The sequence below is a fragment of the Vicia villosa genome, linkage group LG4, assembly GCF_029867415.1.
Source record: "Vicia villosa cultivar HV-30 ecotype Madison, WI linkage group LG4, Vvil1.0, whole genome shotgun sequence".
Taxonomy (NCBI): domain Eukaryota; kingdom Viridiplantae; phylum Streptophyta; class Magnoliopsida; order Fabales; family Fabaceae; genus Vicia; species Vicia villosa.
Window position 1 is genome coordinate 118,859,947 of NC_081183.1, and position 7,329 is coordinate 118,867,275.

General features: G+C 30.4%; 1 long non-coding RNA gene across 7 annotated transcripts; it reads left to right on the forward strand.

Moving 5' to 3' along the window:
- Positions 1-294: 294 nt before the first annotated feature.
- Positions 295-4,020, forward strand: LOC131599546 (uncharacterized). 7 transcript variants are annotated; one of them, XR_009282830.1, is made up of 6 exons: positions 295-649; positions 720-786; positions 1,709-1,838; positions 2,207-2,603; positions 2,719-2,917; positions 3,040-4,020. It is a non-coding gene; the product is annotated as an uncharacterized LOC131599546 (long non-coding RNA). The 7 variants fall into 7 exon arrangements; XR_009282831.1 differs by having other exon boundaries at positions 735-786; XR_009282829.1 differs by lacking the exons at positions 295-649; positions 720-786 and having other exon boundaries at positions 816-1,838; positions 3,040-3,261; positions 3,349-3,460; positions 3,808-4,020.
- Positions 4,021-7,329: the final 3,309 nt, after the last annotated feature.

Consider the following 7,329-nt stretch of genomic DNA (forward strand, 5'->3'; position numbering starts at 1 on the left):
ATAAGAGATTAGCCGCCAAAATTTTACTACAAATTATTTTCCTAGTTAATCTCAATTTAAAATATAACTATCTAACTTCAAATAGCTTCCTAGTTATTTTCCTAGTTAAACTATATTATAAATTTATAAAATATTATTTTCTTTTAGAATTTTTTTTTAATAAAAACAAAAACTCTTAAATCTAAACACCAAACAGAAAACCCTTTTTTGTCCTTCATCTATTGAAACACGTTAAACCCATTCTCCTTCATTGATCGATTTTTCTCAAAATCACTTTTCCCCTTCATCATAGATTTTTCTCAAAATCGCTTCTCTCCTTCATCCATTGATTTTTCTCAAAATCGCTTTTCTCCTTTATCGGTAGATTTTTTTTTCAAAATTGCTTCTCTCCTTCATCGATCGATTTTTCTCATAATCGCTTATCTCCTTCATCCATAGATTTTTCTCAAAATTACTTCTCTCCTTCATCGATCAATTTTTCTCAAAATCGCTTTTGTCCTTCATCCATAGATTTTTCTCAAAATTGCTTCTCTCCTTCATCAATCAAAATCACCACTTATCCTTCATTCAAAATTGCTTCTTCAACTTTCGAATAAGTTACTTTACTGGTCGAAATTGCTCATGAATTTATGAAAACCTAATACTTGAGGTAAAATTTCTCTGAAGAATCTCTTTCTCCAATTCACATGATTTGTATCATAATAGTTCGATCATAACAGGTTGTATCATAACAGATCTCTGAAGAATCTCTATCGAGGGATTGAGGACCAAATTTGAGAAGGAAAGGTACTTTGATATTTGAAATTAGTATTAAATATTGTGCTAGCATTTTTCTGTTTCTGTTTCACTGTGCTGAAAGAGTTCATTGTTGTTTCAATGTCAGGCAAACTTTTTATATGGCACTTTCAAAGAGTTCTAAAGAGGTTTACAAAAAGCTACTTATCTTCAAACCCTGCAAGGTTGTTTCTAAAAAATTATCATCTGAGAATTAATTTGCATAATATGATGTGAGAGTTGAATTTAAAAGACTGAAATTAATAGTATTGTGATACTTTGACAGCAGCTGATGTCAGGTGCATATTTTCTCCGATAGAAAGTATCAACATTCATTTTTACTAATTCTAAGGTACAGTTGATGTTAACTTTATCAAAGATACATATCGCAATATCTTAATTCAACTATTTCAATGTGTTGATGTTTGTGGTGTGTCTAATATACAGAACCATTATTCCAATTTACATAATAACTTCAAATCTGAAATAGAACATCTAATAATATGTCAAATCCATTAAGCTTACAAGCTCAAGGCTCTGGATGACACCTTATTATTGATTTGAATCTCTAGTAGTCTCTAACATCAATAAGTTGAATTATCATTCATGTACAAACCGTAAGGATATGCTGACAAAATGTCCATACTTTCTATGTTTTGAACTTCGTAAGATAATATTATTGAGAGACAGTGGATTCAGATTCCACAAAGTAACTGTGTGATGTATTTATTTATCTTGGATGTCAGATCTGTGAGGTGTTTTTCATACTGCAACACAGTTGCAAACTATGTGAAGATTTGCGGTTGAAAATTCTTGTAATATTTGAAAATGCGTGAGTCTTAAATATTTTTCACTACAACATAAAAAATTACAAGATATTTCAAAGTACTAAATTGAAAATGGGGAACATGGTTGTCATCTTGCATCACTACAGAATTGAAGAGTGAGCAGTGACTGGCTAGCGATGTTATGGCGTCTACAGCAAGTGGCTGCGGCATCTGTGGCGAATGGTTAACAGCATTACGGCGTCTTTGTCAAAAGGTTGAGTCTGAGAAGAAACGAAGGTGCTGCTATCCATATACAATTAACTAAATTTTTCATTCTCAGTAGGTATTTTTTCGATGAAGATGGTATTTTTGTACTATAGTGATAATTATATACCATATCATGTATTTACATTTGTATGTGTAATATAAGATAATGATGATAAATAGTTTTATTTACTATTTGTAAGCAACAACAAAATACGTTAGTACCTGTACTTTCTCAAATTGCAGCCTCAGTTGTAAGGTTTGTATGCCATTAATTATGTATGCTTCTTATGTTTATGTCTAGTTGGTAACTTTTTGATGGCTTCATCGGTATTTAGGCTAATAAGTTGTTTCTATAAACTCAATTAAATACTCTCACAAGTTCGTTATTATGTGTGCAGCTTGCTGATGGGGCCGCGTCAGTCTGCACAAATCGGAGAGTTACATACTCAAGCTTGCAAGATGGAAATCATAGTTTTGAAGTTAGCACCAATGGAAATCGGAGCTTTGTGGGCAGTGCTAGCTACAACTAGATTGTTAGTTAAGAAACCATACTTTATTCCTTATGCTTTTATTTATCATTTTATTATTACCAATGGAATTTGGCCTTTTAAATCGTGTCGCGTGTCTTTGGAATGATAAAAGTCATTTTTACTTTTTTCAAACACAATTCCACCAACAACAAATGTTACAACCTCAATAACTTTCACAAGTTCTTCGAATGTTTCCGTAAATATATCTTTCACCAAACCTTGTATAAGCGAAGGTTTTGGATGCAAGTCTGTGAATGCCTGCAATGTAAGTATATGTCCATCTACAATTGCTTAGATTTCTCAAAACAAGATGGAGCGAGTATTGTGTTACCATAATATTATATCGATTTTTAACTTCTAGCTGTTATATTTCTCTGCAGCTTCTTATCTATGGTGCTGGTCAGGTTGTACCATCTTCCTTTAGAATTCTGAAGCCAAACCTCATGTATTCTCTTCTTGTTAGTTTATCTCCTATTCGATACAGTCGACCAATCCTGGTAATGGATAGGAGTTTCTGTACTGACATAGCTGGTAACAGCTTTACAAGAATGGCGAATTTGAGTGTTCATGTACATATTGGTGAGTGTTATCTTTCATGTAACATGGTAATAGTAGATTAGTATTAGATATATTTAGTAATTCATGAGGATTTGATGTTCGAAAATTCGGTTTTTGTGTATTGCGAGCATGATCACAGACAGAAGAAAGGTTTATGTCAACATCAGGACTCAAGCTACTCCAAATTAATAGCGAAACTAGGATAATTCAAGCAACTAATGACTATAACAAGCTAAAGGTGTATTTGTACTTCTCATCTTTAATTGTAAATTCATCTATGGAAGTTATGAATTATCTCAACAATAGTCACTGTTCACTTGTTCCAACTAGTGAAAAATCTCTAAAATCGTAGATTCGGATTCATGGTTAGTTAATTCTTGGATGTGATATGTTATGCTTATCAACTGTATCTCTTCTCCTTACACGTTTTTTCCGGCTAATTGTTAATGCAGATTGCTAATATCTCCTCGACTGCTATAGTCTCGGTGGGATTCAATTTGAAGTCTATAATAACCAGACAATAGACTCAAATTTCTCCAACTGCGCCAATTAATTTTCTCTATGGTACATATTAATGATGTTACTTACATATTAATTCTATTTAATCTCGTGTTCGTTAATTACACTTCTCTTTCAAACTTCCAAGATGCTTGACTATTGTGTTGTGTTGGATATGTTAGATATAATTAGCTTTGTCGATTATGGATTATGGGTATTTGGTATCTTTTTGTGATGGTACTTGATAAACTTTTTGCGTGGAGATGCATTGAATTAGTTTAATGGGCTAACCGACTCGAATGGTAACTCGACCCAATAGTTTGGACCTAAAAAGATTATGGAGAACAATATGAATTAGACTCATCTACATTTTGTGTGTATTCTTCTTCATTCTTCTATGATTTTGTTGAAAGACAGGACATTTTGCGTGCATTCTTCTTCATTCTGCTATGATTATGGACGAACACTGTCCCGAGAGAAGAAGGTTTTATCAGTTAATAAAGCCTTAAAAGAACTCATGAAAGCTGCTCAACTAGCCGCACACTTCTTCCTAAGAAGAGATCCAAAAAATGACAAGGTCTTCAATTATTAGTAATTGTAAATAAAAACAAATTTTTTTGTTTATATGTGTAACTTAGATGTAATTATAGTAATTGCAATTTATAAAATTGTTTTTTTTTTCTATATTGTTAATTGTTAATGATATTATAAATTGTTTTTTAGTTAATTTAATTATATAAGATACATAAAATATGAAATTTCTTTTTCATTGTGTTCTCGTTATAGTAATTAAGTATAATTTTAAATGAAAAAAATTATTTATTTTTTAAAATTAATTTTGTTTCTTTATATCAGTGGTTATAAAAAATATGAACTAATTGAATTTAGCTTGAGATTCGTTGCGACAACGTCGTAGCTATATTGTGGCTTGCGACAACGTCGTAGCTATATTGTGGCTGTTTAGTTTGGAAACTTAAACTAAAAACTGATAGTTTGCTACAGTTTAGTTATGGTTTAGCTAGGAGTTTTAAAATATTAGTTTGAAATTTGCTAGAGATTTTGGGACTAGATAATTAGCCACCCAATCCATGCTACGGCCAATATTGTAGCTAATCCCCATCTAATCTCCAACTAATTTTATTTCATAGAGATTAACTTCAAATTAGCTACGGAATTTGTCATAGCTAATAGCAGTTTTTCTTGTTGTGAGTTTAATCTAACTAACAATAGTTGTAAGTTGATACTCATCTTTTGAGTAATTTTTTTCGGAATTTATTTTGTGAAAAAATTTTAATTTAATTTTAATTCCATAAAATAAAATAAAAGGCAGGCTTAGATTCAAATTTCAATTTTAAATTATAAAAAAAAAAAATTATAATTTTAAAAATTATATAAATTTTTATCAAAGGAACTTTAATAATTTATCACCAAATTAGTTTAGTTGATAATTCTGCAAAGATATTATAAGATACATATTTAAATCATTTGAATCATCGGCAACTTCTCACTATTAAGATTTAAGGAATGAAATTCCTACTATTAGATTATTAAAAAAAAAGAGCACAATGTCCTAAATGTACGAATGGTGTTAATCATTGACTCGATTAAATTTGAATTATGTAGAAAGAGATGTACTCGAATTGACAAAAGAACAAATCTCCAATAGCTTTGTTCTATCCAAAACCGTTCTTATTGTCTGGAATCAATTATTCATCTTTCTACTTGTAGCTAGCAATAAGATTTGGATATGGAAGAACAATCAAACTTTAGTTGACTTGGCAAATTTTCTTCTCAATACTGTTTTATTGATTGAATAATTACTTTTATTGTGGGAATAGAATAAAATAAGGGAAGAAACTAACAGTGTTAACCACCATTGTAAATGAGAATTTTTGAAGATAATCAAAGAGTGTTTTATAAGATTTTGACCTAATTTTGGTACATTACTTTGTTAGGACAAATATTTGTGCATGCGTCAATGTGTTATTGTCGGTACTTTGTATCAATAAAGGTATCATATAGATTCCCAACTAGCTAGCCACTATATTCTTTCCTTCTTTTTTGAACATGGAATTTTGAAAATTTGATTAGAATCAGCTATGTGGTGTGATTTAAATTTATGGATTTTCCGTGTGAATTAGGAATATTGGTTTATCTCCATAATTAGTCAATCAATTTGTTATTTTGATTGTATTTTAATTAGTAAGATCTCCAAAACATGATGATGAATGATCTCCATTAGTCATTAATCCTAGTGAAAATTTAAAAATACCACGTTTGTACCTCAGAATTTTAAAATTCGGACGCACCATAATACTACAAACCCAATGGTAGGATCACGCCAAAAGTAAGTAATGAATATGTTTGGAGACTGAAATCTGAATTCACGTCTATGATATCACGTAATACATATTCAATATAGTCTAAGAGATTTGTTCAAATATTGAAATTTCGATTCACCCCTTTATTATTAAGTATACACGTAACACACATCCAATATCATCTCAAAGATTTGTCCGGATATTGAAATTCGGACTCACCTATTTGGTATCACACAAACACAATTCATAATATAACTTCAACATAAATCTTTGTTATCACATACACATAATACATAACATAAATCTAAAATATTAATATAACTTAAATGCAACATAACATTAACTTCATATTTCATCACTAAAAGATGGTTCATAACATTTTATCATCTTTAGAATATCGTTAATTGATCTTGCAAGATTCACATCCACCTTGATTGGACCCTTTTATGTAAGATATAAAATATACTCTACATAACACTTACATTTGTATTCGTTTTCAGCTCAAATTTACTGAACTTGATCTTTCACTCATTATCAATCGTAACATGGGTTAATAACATTCTATCTTAGCCACTTTTCGATTGATTGTGTAGTGTAAGATATTCTCCAGTTTAAATTTCAGATTTTGAAGAGAGTTGCTGTTTGTGATCCTAAATTCAAAAGGAGACCCATATTGTTGAAGTAAACAAATGCAATATACCAATATTAGATCAATTTGGAGTGTTTGTGTTAACAACATATGGACGATAAAAATGCGAACATGTCTCGGGTATTGGTCTGAATATTGAAATTTGGATTACCACTTATCATATATATGAAGCAAATACAAGTAGGATTGTCCCAGAGATTTATCGATTGAAATATAGCTTCACTCCATTTTTATCATGCAAGAAGAAGACACTAGTTGGAATATATCCCATAGGTGTATTCAAAGATTAAAATTTGGGTTTCACCTTTATCATATATGAATCAAGCATTAGTAGGTCTGTCCCATGGGTGTATATGAATATTGAAATCCAGATTAACCTTGATTCCCAAATATTAAATGTCATTATTTTTTTATGCCATGCAAACACATCAAAACCTTAATTCTAGTGTTTACATAAGTAATATTAGATATACATTAAAACACATTAAAAATGTGTCCTGATTACATCCAAGAAATTACAAAATTAACATTGATTACATTATGCATTGTATGATAAAAATTAAAAAATATTTAAAAAAAGTGTCACCACCAAAATTTAAGGTTGGTTCCGCCTTTGAATTTTCCTTACTATATTCTCTTTCAATATCATTCTATTTGATAAACTCTTCTATCCTATCCAAAAAATTATCCTGTAAATTTGAGCTTCTTTTGTGGAATGTGATGTCCATTTAGGGGTGTTCGAGGTATAGGACTTCCTGATTTCAAATAAACTTGAATAAAATATTGTGATTTTGAAATTCATCCAATACACATAATGCATCCTGTAGGATTTTAAGGTGGGACACTTTATAGTGGAAAAAATGTTTATAGAAAAATCATATCTTGTTATATGCATTTGCGATAAGATGACCCGTTTCATGGAAACACGTCCAATTTTTCTCAGGTGGTGTAGCATTAAAACAAAG